This window comes from Anser brachyrhynchus (genome assembly GCF_964034855.1).
Source record: "Anser brachyrhynchus genome assembly, chromosome: 3".
NCBI lineage: Eukaryota > Metazoa > Chordata > Aves > Anseriformes > Anatidae > Anser > Anser brachyrhynchus.
The window spans coordinates 8,374,721-8,395,405 of NC_137696.1; the positions used below are offsets into that span (position 1 = coordinate 8,374,721).

Here is a 20,685-nt window from a genome sequence, read left to right on the forward strand (position 1 = left end):
TGCAACTACGACAGGAACAAAAAAAGGGGAAGAGCATTGCTTTTGAAAAATGATTGCTTAGCGCAGTCTCTTCAGTCAGAGACAAAACTCAGCCTGTCCATCCCCAGCCCGCAGCTCAGGAGTCAGTGTGCACGCATGCATCTCTAGCGAGCTGGTTTCCACGGCATGGTGCTGCACACCAGCCAAAGCCACCAGCTCTCCCTAAACACATGCACTGCAATTGTTGCAAAGCACTAACTGTAAATGCTAGCATCAGTTAACAAAAGGATGGTTCCCAGCTATTTGCTACTTGCAAGGGAACTCTCTTGCATTTACATACAGCATACAAGGGTGCAAAATATCCAGGCCCTGTTATTTTGCAAGCGAGAAACATTCAGTAACCTGTCACAGTAAAAAGAGATTTGAAACTGAAACATCTACTGTCTAGACAAATGAACCATTTAAAAAAGAATAAAAATCCCATTTTAAAGATGTTTTGGACATCCTTCTGAGACACACCAGTGGTGCAACAGCACAGGCAGGGAGGGGGCATGATCAGCGTCCCTTGATGCTTCTCCCATACAAGTCAGTGACACCACCACAACGACTGACCTCCCCTTCAGAAAATGGCAAGAATATTTCCTATCCTATAGAATGTTTGCATCAATCAGGTACCTGTGGCTTTCACAGTGAGCTTGGCTATTACAAGATTGATGATGAGCTCCAACACAATACTTGCCCTAAATACATTATGTAGCAGTGGATACCTGTTAAGTAGGTCAGCGCGGGCTCTTACAAGTTATGCAAAACTTATTGCTGCCACACAGCTGACATGTCACTAGTCAAGAAGTATGAGAATCAGTTTTGTAGGCTGGAGGAAATCTCTTCTCATCACATGAAAATCTGTTTTGCCACACTTAAGATGTCTTAAATAGCAGAATACTCTGCTTGTCACATGTCTTTAAGCCTCCAAATGAAATAAAAGTGAGGTGGGCAGCTGATGAAAAGTCTAACAATTCTGAGGTTGATCCTGACGTACCCATATACAGAAGATGTCTCTTTGAAAATAATTGTTGAAATAAATATTTTTTCTGTTCTTGCAGTCAAACAAATTGTGATATATGGGATGCATCAGAGAAGGCTGTCAAGCCAAGGAAGTCTGTATTTAGCAGTGATTAACCAGAGAGCTACGTCACAGCTGTCTTCATCTTGGAAGCTCTTCAGCAGCATGGCATAGAGAGGACAAATGTAGAAAGACTCCCCTGTTGCATTACTCATGCATGAGGCTGTGTATCTATCTATACTATCAAAAAGAATACTGCACTTGCTAAACTGAACTGGTAGCTGCTTATCCATCCCTTCCTACGTGTATCCATGCACTAGAGAGCAGAGACTGGACATGCCTTACAGAATAAGGAGCATCTCCTGGCAGTTAAATGATACATCACAGTGAGAAGTTCTCATGTCACATTACGAACAGAAGTATCCTTTTGGCATTTTCTGACTCAAAGCCAGTACGGTCTCCTCAACACTAAACAACCCCATCAGCAGTCCCTACATTTCTGCACAACTGAGTCTCTAGAAGAGGCAAAGGCCAGAGAGATGCCAGTGGCTCATGTTATCTAACTCCAAACCTCTATAAAATCTAGATTAAGTTGAATTTATAGCTTTCATCCACTGGGTATTCCTTCCTGTATCAGTCCATGGTGGCAAAGCAAAGAGTGATCCATTAATGGCCCAAAAGAGCCTATCCCAGCCATTCAAGTGTTGTGTAATAAAAGCCCAGGAAAACTGGGTTTCAGGTTCCATTTCCATCCCTTGTCCATTTCAAAGGCACGCCATCATTCTCATCATGTCATACTTCCATATGTTGTCTTCAGCATGCAAGCAGGCATGGCCATGAAGTTGTGGTCACATTGTTGAGCTCTATCTGTAACCTCCTTCCTACGAAGATGTCTCTTTGAGACAAGTACAGATTAGAAAGGAAGAACTTAGACGTCATCTCTTTGTATTTGCTCTGACTATACTGATAAGCCTACTGACGGATGTCAATAAATAGATAATAAATAAATATAAATAAAAATAAATATAAATAAAAATAAATAAATAAGTCACTATTTAACAATTAAAGGGTTCCACTAAGAAAAAAGTATCAGTTGAAAAGCCAACTTTTTTCATGAGGGAGAGCATAGTCTGTGGAAGTCTGTCTTGAAAAAGCAAGTCTCATTAAGGCTTTCCATTGGCCTCTCAGTATGTGGTTCATGTATGCAAGTTGCATATTTTAGATAGCATTTAACTTAGAAGCTTTTCCTTTGAGACAAGTGATTGTTTTCTTTTTCTGTCTGACCTCGTGAATACTGCAATGCTCCAATATACTGTATTTGTGCCCTGCAGGCAGCAACGTCCCACCAACTTTCCACTGACTGCTTGTAACACAAGGCAAAATGACAAAAAAAAAAAAGTATTATTTTGCATATTAAAAACAAATACATGCTATTGTGTTTCTTCTTTTATTGTTCCGTTATTTCATCATTGTTCACTGCAGTTCTTTCCTTCATTTGCAGAGTTTGGGTTTTAATGTAATGGCCATTCAATAAAAACGTTGCTTTTAAGGGTTTGCATATCATCCCATTTTCTCTTCAACCCTTCAGCAACCATATGGCAAGCAATCAGGTCTGCAATCACTAGGTCCATATTATGTAGAGCATGATTTCAGCATTATGCTATTACCCATCTGTTTCTGTAGAAAAAGACATGAACCCTTGTATAAGAGGTCAGTGGTTTCATTGCACACCGTATTCCAGAAATCTATCTCTGTTCACTTGAGATCACTTTCGTGATTTACTGTAGTCTTGCAGTCCAGGCTTTTTTTTTTTTTTAAATAAATATAGACAATCAGTACTATTTGTCTGTCTGTTGTATAAAATCATTTGTAGCTGTCATTCTGTGCACTTACGCTCTCTTAGTTAAAGATGCTCTCCTGAGATCATGCCATGTTCTTAAATGAGCGGGGGAAAAAATAGGGGGAAAAAAAGAAAAAGAAGGTGGCTCACCTATTTTCATTTGTGTAACAGATTAATCCAGGAGTAATGAGGTTTGCTACTCAGCATGGATTTATTTATGAACTAGTAAAAATTGCCATAAACAAAGAAACAAAGCAAAAGAGACAATCTAAAGTATGCAAACAAAAAGTGGCTTACTGTAAAAGAGTAACGCTATATGTAAGTACAGACATAATAATGTTAGTTTTTAATCTGGTCAAGTACTTGGATTCTGTCTGGAACAAAAACAGGTCACTGAACTTCAAATCCAGGCTATCAGGTCTTAAACAAAAGAAAACAAACAAAAAAGCGAAAACCACCACAAGCTAGAGCCTAGCACCAAGGAACTTTACTGCAGGCCACTTTGTTAACTATCACCTAACTGCACACTTCAATTCTTACCGCCCTACCACCATAAAGTCTATGCCATGATAAAGAAATACAGAAACATGTCCAAAATAAAAATCAACATACCTTAAATGATATACTATTCAGTGGCCGTACATATTTAACTGGCTAGCTATGCTTCACTAGAGAAACACAATGGAAATGTCTTTAACAACCTCTTTTAAGGAAGCCACAAGCTTGATCTGAAAAAAAAAATTAAAAATATTTCTACATCCAAATCATTTAACGTCATGTAACTAGCCTTTCTACCCAGAATATGAGTTTTTAACAACATATTTGTCAGCCACTTCCCAGACTCAGAGGGCTCATTGCAAACAACACAAAAAAACCAGTTAATTCGTAATTTGAAAACACATGCCGAATAAAGCCACAGAGGCGCATGAAGGAGAAATATGAAATCGGGCAAAAAAAAATAAAACAAAAAAGGTTGAGGTAGCCTGATATAGAGTACATCATGACTTGTCTTGGCACAAGCTGCAAGCACTACAGTAAAGAACAGTCACACCACGTCAGACATGTTACTACACAGTGACACAAAGATGAATAGGAGGAACAGGAAGAGAAATGGAGCAAATCCATGCTATCTTACAAGAATTTTAATACAAGTTCTAGAAGACAAGGCTGGAAACCTTTGCTAGAGCCCATGGAAACAAGGGAGTCTGGAGGAATGGAAATGAAGCAGCCAAATTCTGGAAAATGCTGCCACTATTGGTGTGTAAGCAGAAGACGAAACTGGAGGGTTTATAAGGGAAGAAGAGCTCAAAGGGAAGGCACACTGCTACAGGGATATCAGATACCTGGAAAACCTCAAGAAGGAGAATGTAATAATGGAAGTAATTTGTGAGATGTTCCTGTTAGCCAAGCACTTCCCAGAAGTCAATTACTTTGTTGAAGGAAGCTGAAACAAAGAGAAGTTAATTTGGTAAAGCTGGACAAAAAAAAAAAAAAAAAAAAGGATAGAGAAAAGCCATAGAAGTTTCTAAAACATCTGCAGTTCATAACGGATGGCAGAAGCAGCTGAAAAGTTTAATTCCTAAGCTTCCTTGGCAGAAGCAGGTCTTAAAGATAAAATTCAAGTTGCACAGTGAAAAGAAATCTTGTACTCTCACCAGCCAGAGTCTCTAGTCAATACTGCAGTACAATGAGTGACCCAGATCTTTACAGGGGCTTCTTCTCACTAATAAAGATTAAAAAATAGATCTGCATTACAGCTCTTGGACAACATTCAACCAGGCTTGTTTAACTCATGGAGCAGTCTGACTGTGGGAGAAGCATGGAAGTTTGATCCACTAATGGAAGAATTAAGCTTTTGTAATGTATGCTTAAGTATCAAATGCTAAGTGTCATTTCAATAATAAAATCATTAAAGAAATGATACACGGATATATTAGGCAGATTAGGTAGACGCAGACAGACAGATTAGATGGGATGACCATGAGAATAAAGTAAATATGAGATGAAGAAAAGTAAAGGGCAGAAAATTGAATCTAGAAGAATATTACAGATATATGAACTTGGCAAATAACTGGAGTGATTCCCCTGAAGACATACTAAGCTGGCCAAAGAACAATTAGTAAGTCTTTTCCCCCATTTTACTTTCCTCTTGGGCTATATATGGCACAAATAGTACAAAAATTACGGAAAACTTGAAGTGTTTAGAACATAACTATGGAAATTACAGGCTGACAACCATCAATTACAGAATAAATACTATTCAAAAGCTGATGTAATAATAGCTGGCAAGACACATTAATACAGTTTGACCCACAGTTTTATTTACTTCTTTCAGGCAACCTGAATGTCATGGTGCTTACATCAACAATGCTTAATACTTCGAACTTTAGTAAAACGCAGCAAGAGTTAATTAAAGTGATATAATCAGGGCATATATCTTTCAATATGACAGAACAACAAAGAAGAACTTAGTGTTTATTATATATTTGTATAATTATTCACAAAAAATATACAGAAAAAGGCTAGTCTTCTATTTTAAAGATAACTTACTGAACTGAAAAATCTCCTTGTTTTGATGTTTGCTAGCTGCTGAAATTCATGCATTTGGGAGCGGAGGCTTTAGCAAACAAACCCTTAATACACATGGAAAAAATGCGATTTTCAATAACATTAATGTTTAACACGAACTGCTAAAAGCAAGAAAATTCAAAGTTAAGGCTGACAAATCCATCCTTAGTTTAAAGAAGAGAGTTAAAAAGCCACAGCATTGTATGCCAGAAGCGTTGTTAAACTGCATTCCAAATGTGCTAGCTTTTGTTTCATTTTCCATTCTCTGACTCTTTCCATTAATTTGGAGACTGGGAGTTTTTTGTTCTATTTTAGTTTGCGTTATGATGGGACTGTCTCCGTTCCTTTAATCAGCAAAATGTCATCAATACTGAGTACGAGAAGACCATGTTATGAAACCTCATGTTGTAACATTCACCCATCCACCCTTCTAACAGCATCTACAGCCATTGCTTCAACCTCCCCCTTTAGCTAGGCAGTAAAACAAACCACATACAGAAAGCCTCACGTTTCCATAACCTTCCTACAAGCATCCCCTTTCTACAAAGTTTGTATAGTCTCAAGTGAGACTAAACTCTAGTTCATCAGCACCTCAAATTTGGTGGCATTGTTTTTTTTGTTTGTTTGTTTGTTTGTTTTCATGTAAGAAGTGAATTTTCAGCCCTCACAGTTCCAGAGGAAAAATTGGAAGCATGATCGATACACATTCTTTAGGTCTGGCTAAAAAAAAGCAAAGAATCGTAAATATAATTTTAATGTTCATAAAAGTTTTAGTCCATGAGATTCATGAGTTTTCTGAGTTTTAGTTCGTGAGATTCAAAGTCATCATGCTGCTTCTCTAAAAAACAGATATCCTGAAAGTATTCACATACAGCAGCCTTGGTGAGCAGATCAGGAAGCCGTTCGTGTAGATTTACCATTTGATAACTCGAGTTCCATGCATGTAGGCATACATAAGGCCATGCATACAGCTAACAAAAGAGTCTCAGATTGTGGTATTGTGTTTGTGTATATATTTCTTGTCTGATGACCCTGAACTTTGGGCTGACCTTTCTTGAGAAACAGTAGTGACTTTTCTGGATATCAACTCATCTGTAACTGAGCCTGAATTCCCAACAGAAACAACAAGCCTATACCTCAGTGTGATTCAAGACAAAGTGAAAGAGCAAACACAGGATGGAATCCAAACCAGCAAATGCTCTCTGGCTGGTTTGGGGTTCTGGTGAATCCTCACACCACAGCAGTGCAGCTGAGAAGACTTTTTGCTTGTTTCCTGGTTATCTTGAGACAAGCTTTTTTGAGGCTGTGATTTTGCCCAGCCAGATATGATTCTGCACAGCTTATCAGGAAATTCTGAAGGATTTCACATCATGCATTCATATGCACTCAGGTCACCAGTTGCTGGCATAATGTTACCTGTTAGCATAGAAGTAACAACAATAACTAATAACAGATTTGTATTGATTGGATACACCATAAGATAACACCATTACAGCTAATATAAAAAAATAAAAAATTAAAGGAGGCGATATCTTATAGTCTCAATCAAAATTTGCCCCCTTAAATTATGTTCTGTTCAAGATTGACTGAATGATTACAAACCCAGTTGCACAAAGCAGCATGACTGCAGAAGGATAGAGACAAAATAAAAGCTGATGTTTGTGTGGCACACTCACAAACACTTGCAGCCACCTCTTCCAATGCATGTTCACAAATGTAGAAAATTGCTTCATGGGGAGTTGATGTGCAAGGACATGACTGGAAATAATTCCTTACTGAAACAGTTACCTGATGGCTAATTGGGATCACTACGCTTGTGTTAGCGCTGTGAATAGTTTTATCAACTGTTATAATGTAGTACCAACTCATGGAGAATTTAAAAAAAAAAAACCATGAAATTCCAGGACATGAAAAATTACTGAATTACAGAGTGATCTTAGTGTTTTAATTGAACAATTTTCTTAGAATATGGGGGGGAATGATTCATGCAGTTCCCCACCTCCACAAGCAATTTTTGCCAACCCATCTGCCACCCCAAATGTTTAGTCCAGAGAAACCCCATTGGTGGACTTCTGCTCCCTCTGCTGGATCTGCAAAAATAGGTAATAGCAGACCTGTTCCTTCAGGAGAGAGGAGCACAACTTCCTCCAGTGTCACCAGAAGAAGGATCGTGCCCTACTCCAAAACAGTGCTGACATCAATGGTACGATCGGCTTGCAATTAAGTAGCATTGAACAGCTATGATACTTTTAAACAAACAAACAAAACAAACAAACAAAAAAGCTAAAAATATGGGGGAACATCGACTAAAAATAAAAATGACATTATAATTTTATCAGTGCTCTCAGAATACGGCATTCGGTGGAAACTAAAAAGAGGTGTAATCCAAAGGAAGTGATAACACCCCTTTAAGCTTGCAGCATTTCTTTCTAGCTTTACCAGTTGTTTCCCCCTAGCACATGAGCATGCTGCAACATGAGATGATGGCTCATTGCCACATGTGATGGGAGAAAAAATATCATCCTCACAATGGACAATAAAGTCTGGCTTCTGCATTCCAAGTCTGAAACAAATAAATGCTGAATTCCATTAAAACCTCTGTTCACGTGAGCTTTCCTGTAGCCTTCACTGTACATGCTTTTAGAGTCTGACTACTTAGAAATCACAGGCGTTGAACTGTTTAGTGACTCTGATCCTCCCATCAGTAAACTGATCCAGTGATAAAATGTAAAGGGCTCGTGCTATTTGCATTTTTACTCAGTTTAGTTACAGATCACAAAATAAATTAGCAAATTGAGCTACAAGGCTTCCAATTTGCAGCAACCAAACCTTCTTAATAATCATCTATGCTTAAATACACAAATCCCTTAAACTACAATGATTTCTTTGACAAGTAGAACTGTTACAAAAAAAAAAATCCATCCCTCAAATACTTCTACATAACAATCGCTTTAAAGAAATGTGACAAATGAAAGTGCACAATTTCTCCTTAATATACTTCAGAGAATTAAAAATATCCAATGAACTGAAATGCTAAAATCACCCATGGTATTCCTTCCAAGCTGTCAAACACCGATCCTCCCAGTTTCATAAAAGAAAATTGAGAGGTGCTTTCTTGTTTAAAAGATCAGAAATCCTGACACGGTACAGGTGGCTGCATCGCAAAACCGACCACCACAAATGCCAGCAATTAGCATCACTACTGGCAGCATCTGAAAAGCAGCCAAATTCGTGGAGGCTGAACAATTCTCCCACTGCTCAGGTCGATCCTCCAGGTCAGGGCGAAGGCACACTCATGGACATTGCAGGGGGACCCGTCGTGCTCCTGTTATGCCATTTATCACGCTTCAGTGGCCAGCCACTTACACAAACAGCTCTGAAAAACTCCACAAAAAAACAGGGACTTGGCACATTAAAGATCAGTCTCTGTTTAACGTGAATTATTTTGTTAGCTATGGTCAAGGTAGCAATTTACACACAACTGGTGTTGGAATTAAGTCACTCAGATGCTTAAGTTCTTACCGACGGGGCCCCGAAGTGCCTCTTCCAGAGCAAATTTAGCATTTTCCCTCAGACCTTTTTTTGATAAACACATACATGAAGCAACAGACATTTCAGGCATGTTTCCATGATGTCTTATTAGTAATCTGCAACGTGTTAGGACTACTGGAACAGTTTCCTTTGACCTATATTAAAAATATTTAAATGTTTAAAATATTATCCCTTTCATTCATATGCTAATGACTGTAAACAGCGCTCCAGTCAACACATTACAGAAGCCTAAATAGATTTCAGTATGACTTAACATCTTCTTAGTAAATTATGCATAATAGTTACTAAATGGATGTACTGAGGGCATTGTAAAGTTGCCACTCCGCTCTGCAGTAATAAAGGTACTACGCACTTCTAAAAAAACCTGACAAATATGCCATGGGAGTTTAAGAAAAAAATCACAGGAACTATGTATTCCACTGGGTACAGAAATACTCCAGCGATTATATATTTCTGTGATACATGAAGAAAATATTAAAGATGAGAAAGTGTGTGGTTTCAGTTTGAAAAGCTTTGTTTCTGCACGTGATTTGTTCATTGTCACTGCTAAAGGGGTGCAAGCAGGCACTTGATTCATCGCTGCACATACCTTCCTGATGCTAATCTCCTCTCTCCGCTGTGATATTTCCCAACAATAGTGGTCATCTAAATACTGCTAATCCTTTTAGCAAGCACTAATAATTATGCATTAGCACAAATAACATTAAAGCTTTTTTCAAATAATTACATATATAATGGATGTGTCTTTAAAAAGTTGTTTACAGCTAATTAACCAATGAATAATTGTTTTCTCTTCCTGAAACAGGAGAAAGCTTATCTTGGAGTCACAGTTAAAAATGCTTTCTCTCTCCCCTTTTTAAAACAGTTTTACAGATGTTGTTAGCAATTAAAACTGTTAAAACACTATTAAACCAAAATTTCTTTATTGAAGAGATTACTCAACCCAGTTGAATTGTTTTTTAAAGTACTGGATCATTTCAAATAATTTCCAATTTGGATGATCAGTGAATGGTCTGAACATAGCAAGACCCTATTCTAAACAGTTCAGATCCTTTACTATCACAACACAGGCTGTTTGTTGCTATATGACTAGTTTAATTGTGGGCTGTAATAAAGGTCATAATTAATATCCCAACACAGACACTAACAAACAATTTTAAATTGCCAGCATAATCAAATGATGCAAACATCTATGAGCTACAAAAGTTCATTGCCGCAACTGACAATTTCTTAATTGTATTCAGTCATTCATGGAAATTTTATTAACATCGAACTGATGTATCCTGCCCTTACTCTGTCACAACACCAGGGATCTAATTTCATTATTTTCCACAAGATTTGCTTGACTACTGCCATGATTCTAATATTGCTTTAGTCCAGATGTTTATGCTATTTAAATTAGGAAGAAAAGGCTTTTGGGTAAACACAATTAAAGAAGGGTGGTTTTTTTGTTGTTGCTGTTGTTTTTTTTATTTTTTTTTCTTCAAATTTAGTTTAACAAACTTCTTTTAATTAATGAATATGGCTGCAGAGTAGATGGGTTTTCCCCCCTCATTTTTTATGCTCATTCCCCACTGTGTGCAGCACACATCCAGTCTATGACTCCAGCTATTTCTAAATATAACAACCTTTTAATTTTTCACTTACATTTGAGGGCTCATTAAAGTGAAAGATAGCAGTGCATGACAACTGCACTTTTTGTCCTTTTACTATTAAATCAACCCCCAATATCTTCTGAGCAAAACAGAAATGGTTTCAGCCTTCTTCCCTCTTCCCATGGTGTTAAACCCCTGAAGTGGATCTGTGACTGAAGGCTTTTTCAGTTTTTTCTAATGTTTTAAGTGTTCAAAATGAATCTACAGTATCTTTGTGACAGCAAAGGAATCTACTACCAGAGCACTGGAATCAGAATTTTGCTTCTGCTTTTCGATGCCACTTGACTACATTCATTTTCTTCTCCTGTTGCACAACAGCATTTCATTGATAGCAAATTTCTTTCCTAGAAAACAATGCTGTGCTGTCTAAAGTAGGACTCCCCTCCTCTTGTCTGTCTTAAAGAAAGCCGTTTTCAGATTAAAATATGAAATATCACATTAAAGAGCTAATAAACATGAGAATACTTAGGTTTAAAACATGCAGTACTATTTTAGTAAGGTCACAACGTAACCGAACAACAAATACATGCTTCTACACCGGAGCACATGCACTTGAATATTATTCCTAAGTGCAAAACTGTTGATAATTTCAGTATGCACAACACAGCCTTTCAGAAATAAACTGTCTTGGGAAAGTATTTTTAAAGGGTCCTAACTAGATTTTCAAGCGAGCATTTTGTAAACATTTGTAAAAAGACTGAATAATTTGTGTGATTTCAGCCGACTGAAGATTCACACCACACTGTGCCAGACAGTCATCAGATGCACTGAAAACTTACTGCTGTAATTAGTTAGCAACTGTTTTTATAATTCACAAGCACGATGAAATTTATAAATAACCTCAGTATTTGCTGTCCTCACGAAGTCGTGTATTTATTCTATGTGTGGAAGAGGTCATTAGCACCCTTTCACTCTGCAAATTCCTTCCCTCCCCAAAATGTGGTTGAAGGATGACACAGCCTGATTGATCTCCACTATTATTCCTGTGATATGCCTTACGTTTCTCTGAAGAATGTGACTCTCATTCCATCACCCAGCAAATTTTAACGTGCAGGAGCACTCAGGAAGCCAAAAGTTAGGTTTGCTGGTTGTTGATGCTGGTTTTTTTTTGCTAAATTGCAGGCAGACAGTTCCCAGGGCTGCGCGAGCCCTCTGGGAGCCATGCAGCGATGCCGTGTGTGTCACAGCAAGGCAAGCTCCTCATGCTAATGCTATTCAACGCTGGTGTTGTGCTTCTATTTTCACTATTACTCTTTCAGATGTGACTATGAATAAAATCTAGGCACCAAGTTACACTTACACATGCACAGAACATAGCAAAAAACTTTCTTTTTCAGAAGTGTTCACATTAATGAAGTGCAACACACCTAGCAGAAAATTATTAAAACATTTAAAGTGCACAATTCATATGTATTTTTTGTAAAATACTTCCAAAAACTGGTACTATACCTTTAAGCGTTGCTCTAGTTCCATCATGTGCTAATATGGAGATCTATGTTTGGCAATCTTTCCAAGTATACCATGTCAATTTTACAAAAACTAAAAATATTGTTGAAAAAATATTATCCCAAGAACATACGTAAAATTATAAATATTCAGCACATCAAGCTTTTGATATACTTTAGTGCACATGAACTGAGTAGCTGTCAAAATTACAACAGGCAACTCAAGTAATTATGCAGATTTATGCAAAACATTAACAAGAAGAATTAAATGCACAAATGAGGTGGCTACACTTGAATTGTTAAGATTATGAATAATTACCATGAATCTTTTTGCTCTTAATATAACTTGTTTTTGATAAACAAAGCCTTAATTATCAGAATACTTTTGAGAATTTTGGTGACCTTCATTAATCTTACAAAACAAGTCTCTTGTGTTCTGCATTGTAAAAGGCACATGCTTAGAATAAGTACACAAACCATGGGAAAAGCATATGTTAATGGCTACTACAAACCAGTGAATGATACCTCTGGTTTTAAGTACACAGCATTCCGCACACGTCGGTGAAATAATATCGAGTATTTGGAAGTACTCTGGGCTGAATAACATCTGACAAAGGCTAGAGACAGACACTACATGAGAAACTATTTCATTTTGCAAAATAACAGATTACTTTAAGAACGGAAGTGAAATACCAGCCTGCTAATTGCTCATCTAGGACATGGAGCAGGTGCAATAAATCGCTTACATGGGCAGCAGAGGACCCACAGCGTCTCCACCCCAGCCCTCGACTGCCTCCTTTGGTAGCATGTGGAGGGCAGAGCCCCCCACGCTTGAGGCACACACACCCAGCTGCCGGGCAGGGCGCAGGGAGCAATTCTTACTCCTCTTCTTTGGTAATTTCCACACTGCCCTCTTCCTTTCCGAGGACCGGTGGGACCTCTTCACAGCCCCTCCGTTAATTTCAGAATTAATCTGCGACGCTGTCATCGGCAGCGCAACAATCTGCGGATCAACAGTTGCAATTCCCCCGCACGCTGGTGCGCTCCCAGCTGCCACGGAGCAGCCGCTTCGCCCAGGCCCAGGCGCCCTGCCTTGGGACTAGGAGTAAAGAAGAACTTTGGAAGCATTAAGTCTTTAATGCCAGCCACACTACCTCTTCCCCAGAGAGCAAGCTGTCAGATCAGTGGTGGTTTTTGTCATAAAATCTCTCCTAGGGACTTGAGTTTGTTTTGACAAATGTCAAATGGCTTTGATGCATAAAAATTAACTTAAGGAGGTCATAATTAGACAAAATACAAACTTGCATTTTGCTGGTACTCGCATTGTTCTATAGCGTTGAATAGCAAGAGCGAACCAAATGCCACCCGGAGCTCTGTACAACATGAGCCTCTGCTTACAATTAATACAACTACAAAATTCCCCTTCTCCATGAGAAACCACGTAAGCACGGCCACACTTCCCAAAATCCCTCTGGCAGAGGGATCTCCTCCCCTCTCCCCGCCACCTGGCCCTCAGGGGCGCGCTGCAAGGCTGCCCAGGCGCCTCACAGCCCACGCGGCGGGGAAGCAGGGGCTCATCTCCACGACCAGACCCACTATTCACAGAGCATCGGGACTGCGAGTTGTGAACTCTTCTTCCCACTCCTCGAGCCCACAGCCAGGCACACATGCACGTGGTTCGGCGCGTTGCTCCTGAGCACGGTCAGCAAATACTTGACTGCTTTACTCCAAGTGCATTCACGTACCGGGGTACTGTCTGGAAGGAGAGATTTTCAGCTAAATACAGCAGGAGGCTCAGACAGTGACCCATCACAAATTCAGATTTCATGAAGACATGGCCTTGCACCAGGCATACTGACCGCACTCACCCCATTCCACTCGGCAAGGCTCTTCTTCCCTGGAGGGGTCCCTTTTGTAGCTATACGGGTAGGCCAGTTTTCGGATCCATTCAATCCCTTGTCTCTTTTACAAAAACTTTAATTAGAATATCAATTGCAAAGACTTTTTTCCCCAGACAAAATGGACATCCAACAAGTGGGTATTGCACAGCAGCCTCCAAATTATTTTACATCAGCCAACAAACAGCAAACACTTCCCACTCCCAAACATCACTTCTGCAAATACAACCAGCTCGTGGCTGCACATTTCGCTGATCTCCTTGCATTGCAACTCTGGACTCTCAAGACATCTTTCTCAGTTTCTAAGAATACAGCTAACATTTCACTACTTTTACCAAATACAGTAAATATTTTAATTAGCAAGAAACAATGCAACTAACTCCAACTGAACTGCATACATAAATAAGCAATGAGACTTTATTTTAGAGCTATTATTTTGCTTGCTTTATGAGCTGCTTGTGAGCTTGAAAACTTTGGTCATTCAGAATTGTATTAATAAACACTGACCTTCCTCAGCAGAGTGAAATCCTGATGTCAGTAAGCTCCGGCTGACAGCAGCAGGGTCACACAACTTTACCGACCTGCCTACGCCACTGCTACACCATGTACAGAAACAGCATCCCAGCTCATGTGAGGGGGACGAGTAACACAGCCAGAGATGAAACACAGATGAGAATTATAAAACCAGTAGATCTAGTGTACTCTGAGCACCTTCTGTTTGACAAAAGAAAAATAGACCATTCAAAATCCGAGCCTTAACATGATCACAGAAATCAAGGAGCATCTCCTTTTGTGGTATCAAGTTATTTTTCAAGAGCTGCTCGAAGCAAACACACTGCTAGCCACAGACCTCGTATGCAAGTTTCCTAAATTAGCCCCCAGTTTTTATCATCATGTAAAAATAAAAGTAAAAAAAAAAAAAAAAAGATCAGAAAAGAGGAGTCTTCCCATGCAAATCCTGACAGAACCTTAATGCTAGCAGCACTACTGGGAGCTGCCATAATAATAATATTCTTGCCACTACTCGTGCCTATTTTCTTTAGATACTCTACTAGCAGCAGTCATTTCCTCGATAATGAGCCTGTTTTGGAGAAGAGCTAATTTAGAAAATCAGAACAGGGTTACCACCAGCAGACATTGTTTTCTTAATAAATGATCATTTTATTTTGAATAAATGTGCAGTTATGCCCTGTCAAGATGTTCTTGCTTTACATGAAATTTCTCAGTATTCAAAAGGTTACAGTGTAACATTTCTCTTTAAACAGACAGTGTTGACAGAATTTTCACTAGTTCCTTATGTAAAAGCATGAGAAGTAATCACGTTTACTAAGTAGACAACATTTATTTAGAGACACAAGAAACCGCTAAGTAGCTGCGGCACCTTTTTCTCCACCAGGGTTTGTGTACAGTGGCCACAAAGTAGCATGCAGCAATCCCAGGTAACACAAAAGTGGCACAGGTCACAGAGGTACATGAGCCATCAGTTTGCTCATCTGTAGCTGACTTCGTGAGTTTTTTAATCAGCAGGAGCCTGGAACGTGCGGCCTGACTGCGGCTGGATCAGCCAGGCCAGACTGCAGCGATGCCACACTAGTGACCACACGCCCATGAAATCCAACTCCAGCTGTTGGAGGGGTGGGGGATGTGAGATGTTCCCATGTGTGTTGACGGAAGGCAAAATATGAAACAATCAATGGTTTTCTAAAGATTCGATAATCTTCAGAGGCTTTGTCTGGTAAAACGATCTCTCATTTAGTATGCTAAACAGCCCTACTTGCATTCTGCAGCTGTCAGTTGTGCATTAAAGGTTCTTCAAAACACCCTAAGAAACTCACCAGATATTGGAAGATAAAATTAAAAAAAAAAAAAAAAAAGTGTCTCCTATTGCCAAGCCTTTCAAAAAATACAGATGTGTCTAAGTCCAGAGAAAACCAAAATGTCAAGAGCAACTTAGCTTTCAAGTTCCCTTTAAAGACCTTCATCAAATGCTAAAGCCACTAACAAGTGGACTAAATGCTCTCCCTTCCTTTGGCAGATGTGTAATTGAGATTTGCTCTTAGAATAAGGTAAAAATAAACAAACATTATTACAGGGAATTCATTCCTGAAGAGCTTTTACAGCTGAACATTTGTCAGTGTATGGAAGATGGTACATAAAGTGCTTTTTAATCAAAATCCTCTTGATCACCAGCCACAATTTTCCAACCCTCTGAGCACTTCTTTCTGGATCTCTGTGGTTACTCTTTCAACTTCAGCCTTTCTCAGCATTAGTCTTCTGGTCTTGGTGCAAGTTAGAAGAACAGTGATAGGGGCTACAGTGAGAGCAGATTCATGGCAGGCTCTGCTCTAACTCCATGCATAAATACATGGTTTTGAGATGAACAGAAAAACTAATGCACTTTGGGTTAAAATAGAACAAGTTCACTGCAGTAAAAACATTTACTCCACAGAGCTCTAGTTTGAGAACATTAACAGTTCTGTATAAGAGACTGTGGACTTGTACAAGCTTGGTTTTCCATGCCTGTTAATGGGTACAATATATACACGTACTCACCACAGACCGCCCCGCTGTTACCGACAACAATACATGAACTAATTGCTGTTTGCTAATGCCTTTTACTTATTTAATCCAGTCATACATTTTGGTTTAGGGTAATATAAAAATCCCACTTCTGACATTAAAAAGAGATTAAAATATAAAGTGTTGGTTTTCCAAACCAGTGACAACAATGACTTAAATGTCTAATCCCATTAATTACTAACAATGATCACGGTTTAGTACTGCTACTGCACTGAAGTGTCAAACAAACAAACGTGAGGGTTGTATATCCTCTGCATATGTATTCACACAGCGTACGCTTCTGCTTCTTGTTGAAGAGGAACTCTGTGAAAAGGTCTGAAAACGTTCCTTAGAGACTTTAATGCTGTTTTTTGGTCTTGGGTGCATCTCTCTATACCAAAGGCTGTGTGTGCACATGAACTGCACATTGCTGAACATTCAGGAATTTGTAAGAGCAGAAGCAGCATCAGCCTGTCTATGACATCTGTATGTCATTGTCCACAAAACCTCCCTATTTTGAGCCCATTGTCTTTACTGGTGGCATAGCAGACATTTTAGAAAGCTGTTTCTTCTTAATTCATTCCAGTGAATGAAAATTATTCATTCACTAGTAAACTGCTTTAGGAATTCTCTTTAAAACTTGCTGTTTATTTCTAGCTTGAGTTTATCTAGTTTCACCTTCCTTTCCTTTGACTCTCATTATACCTTTGTCTTCTATATGGCATCTACCATGCCAGTATGGATTCATCATTTTAATTAAAGCACTGAAATTCAATATAATGACTCTGTATCAGAACGTTGTCAAAGTTGTATCAAAATTATCACATGCAGATAATGCTGCAACACAGAGAGGTTCTTTGGTCTCAGCAAGTGTAATGAGTTGGATGAGAAACAAAAAGATTCCCCAAGCCCTGGGGCTCACCTTCGTTTCAGTGTGTTCTGTACAGAATGCATATTCAGTACAGACATCAGTGGTTGGTTTGGTTGGTTGGTTTCACTTTTCTACACAAGGATAGAGCAAAGAGGGCTGCTTTAAAATTTGCAGAGCATATTCTGTATGTTGTTGTGTCCCATTTATTCCAGGGAACTACCTGATATGTAGGCAAATACGCAATTAACAGCTTTAAAAATGCATTTAGAAAATGTATCTAGTAGTAAATCCATTGTGCTAAGCAGAGGATTTTTTTTTTTTTTTAATAACCATCAGGTTAAAGAGGAGAGAGACAGAGAGACAGAGGTTTGTCCTTCTTCGGTACCGCTGGCAGATACAGGCATCCCTTCCAGACTAAAACAGGAGGTGGGCTCAATAATTTCAGGGTGTCTTTCACACAGAAGGAATCAGCCAATGCCCTGAACTGTGGAGCGTGCTTTAAATCCCTCCATATGAACCTGTGTGAGGACTCACAACTCGACAGTTACTTCTGTAGCAACCAGTCTCTATTGGAATCTGACACCTCTTTGACAGGCAGAAAGGGGAGTGTGAAATGGAGCCTAATTCAGAAAATCACACTGCACTAGTGGGTTGTTAGCCTCACTGTGGAAAAGACGTATAAAAGCGCTTGTATTTATTCATCCACAAGGATCCAACAGCTTCTGCTTAAATGAACTCCTTTTTTTTTCTTTTCTTTTTTTCCTGCAGTGGCTCTCCCCCACGCTTCTGGATCCATAGCATTTAAAGATACAATTCCCAGTACCACAAACACTCCATACGAAGAAAGTGCTGGAAGTTTGTATATCTGAAAGTCTTAAGTGCCTGAGAGGTAATGCACAGCAGTGAACATAGAAATAGAACCTTGAAACACATCATTTTACTTAATATCAGGTTTTCGAGGCATAAAATATACCACTTATAAACATAAAGAAATCATGGTGACACTGAAATAGGTGTACAATTGCTTAGTCCTATAGTCTTGTTTTCAAATTTAACAGTTAATTTTTTTACATCAGTCATTTGAGCAGATGATAAGTGGGAAGGGATTTTAGTCATAAAAACTATCATTTGTAAAGGCCTCATTTAAATATGCCTTAATTAGCATTTTCATAACTGAGTTATCAGGTTTCCATTAAACTCTGAAATTCTCACTTCTGTTCCCACTGGACAGATGTCCACATTGCAAAAATAAAAACTGTACAAAATCTTACAACACTGTAGTTGGCAGTAGCTGGAAAACAGTATGAAAGAGAGAATGAACAGAAAGAGCCAATCTTTTACCACCACTTTCTGCACTGAATCCAACCATTAGACAGTGTGCGAAAGTCGGTACTATTGGTAAGTATATCTCCTTGATCTAGCAAATGACAGGACTTATGTCCTTTTTTCAAGTCAATCTGGTATCTTCTATTCTTACGATGTTGAAGCCAAGGAAATAACCCGAGCCTCTAAAAAAGTTGCAGAATTACATAAACTTTTTTTCCCCTCCAGATTATATCACATTTAAGAAATGAAAATGACATTCTTGGGCAGTCTTGGAATGACACAGAGCTGGCACACGCTGTGGAACTGCTCTTTCCCAAGACAAAAAAGTACTGAACTTTTTTCCTTCATCGGAACTGAAATGTTTATAAAAAAATCCCAAAACAAAATTCGAAGCCTTTCTAGTCCAAAAATCAAAAGGAAAAATCTACAGTCAACCTAAAAGCAAAACCTAAATAGCAATACTTGCAATTATATAAACAATCTTTTTCTTCTTTAGAGCTACAGTACAGACAGTAATCAACTATAATCATTGCTTGTGAAAATGCAAGATTTATACTGCGCAAAATACTTTAAAAAATACAAGAAGCTCTCAAAATACATTTTCTCCATTCAACAAAGAGAAAAAAAAATGAAGCTAAGTCAGGACACTGCAGTGTTATTTGCAGCAATCATGATAAGTCAATTCTGGCTTAAACCATGATTGTTATAAACACTCACAAAACATATTATTTACCAGATGGCAATCTTACTCAAGCAAACACATCAAACTTATGTTTCATTATTATCAAATAAGGATGAACTTGCCACTGGGATAACCTCCAGTAGTTAAACAAACACTTCCCCATAAAATGAACACTGTGGTTTCTGTTACTTGAGAAGCATACAGTGTAATGCACTTCACCGGTACCTTTTACTCTGGTGCCAAAACTCTTTTTTAACATAAATACCTCAATTTCTTTATAAAGTTGAATACTTCACAGATGTAGGAAAAAGCAGCAGAAAATGGCAGACGCTGCTTGGTAAGAACACATCGGATGAAATTAGGCTATTAGCTATGATGTTGTGACCTGACTGAAGCAAGCAGCAGGGCTGCAGAGGCTTTAATGAAAACGCAGCATTGCCTTCAGCCATGACACAGTATGGGAAAGGTAAGCGCTAAGACACTATGGACTGAATTAATTATGCACATTGAGGCATACACAGACATATTTATGGGTTGGCTACAGCCTAGTAAACTGTGCCTGACTGTGAAAAGACTTGGGTGCTAATGCTGACTCTGCCATTGATTTGCTCTGTGACCTGAGGCAATTCAATAATGCCAAAATCTTTGACTTCATGCACCTTATTCATATTTAAACCCTTAAATAGTGACCTGATTTCCAAGGTGTTGGGCATACACCACCCCCACTGAAGTTACATTTAACTATATACACATTAGCACAGCAATCTAAGTTTGGGTTTCTTTTCGAAACACTCAGCCACAATCACTTTGTACCAAAACTGTTCACTGATCCATCCAACTTACTAGTGGTTCAGAGAGAAAAACTCATGCCAAGAAATGCAGACAGAACAAAACAGAAAGGATCTGCATGTCTTGTTGCACAAACACATACATGTGTGCATACACACTTATCTATGTAAATAAATGTATATACACACATATGTGCACATGTATGTGAAGACAGGCTTAAGGAAACCTTTTTTTCCTTTTAAAAAGAGAGACCTTTTATTTGTTAAAAACTGATTAACAAAAAGGAAACAAAGTAGAAGACCGAACGCTTGTAACACCATACATTAATTGCAACTAGCAAGGCATATTCCTGCAGTTAGACGCGTTACATGCTGTGCTGATAACTACAACATTTCATGCCAGCCCATTGCCGGTATTGACATGCTATTCTGCAAAGCTTTATCATTAGGTGCAGGAAA

General features: G+C 38.7%; 1 protein-coding gene across 1 annotated transcript in view; it reads right to left on the reverse strand.

Moving 5' to 3' along the window:
- LOC308193336 (uncharacterized protein) overlaps positions 1–20,685 on the reverse strand; it is a 440,865-nt gene that overhangs the window by 274,397 nt on the left and 145,783 nt on the right. The window lies entirely within an intron of this gene.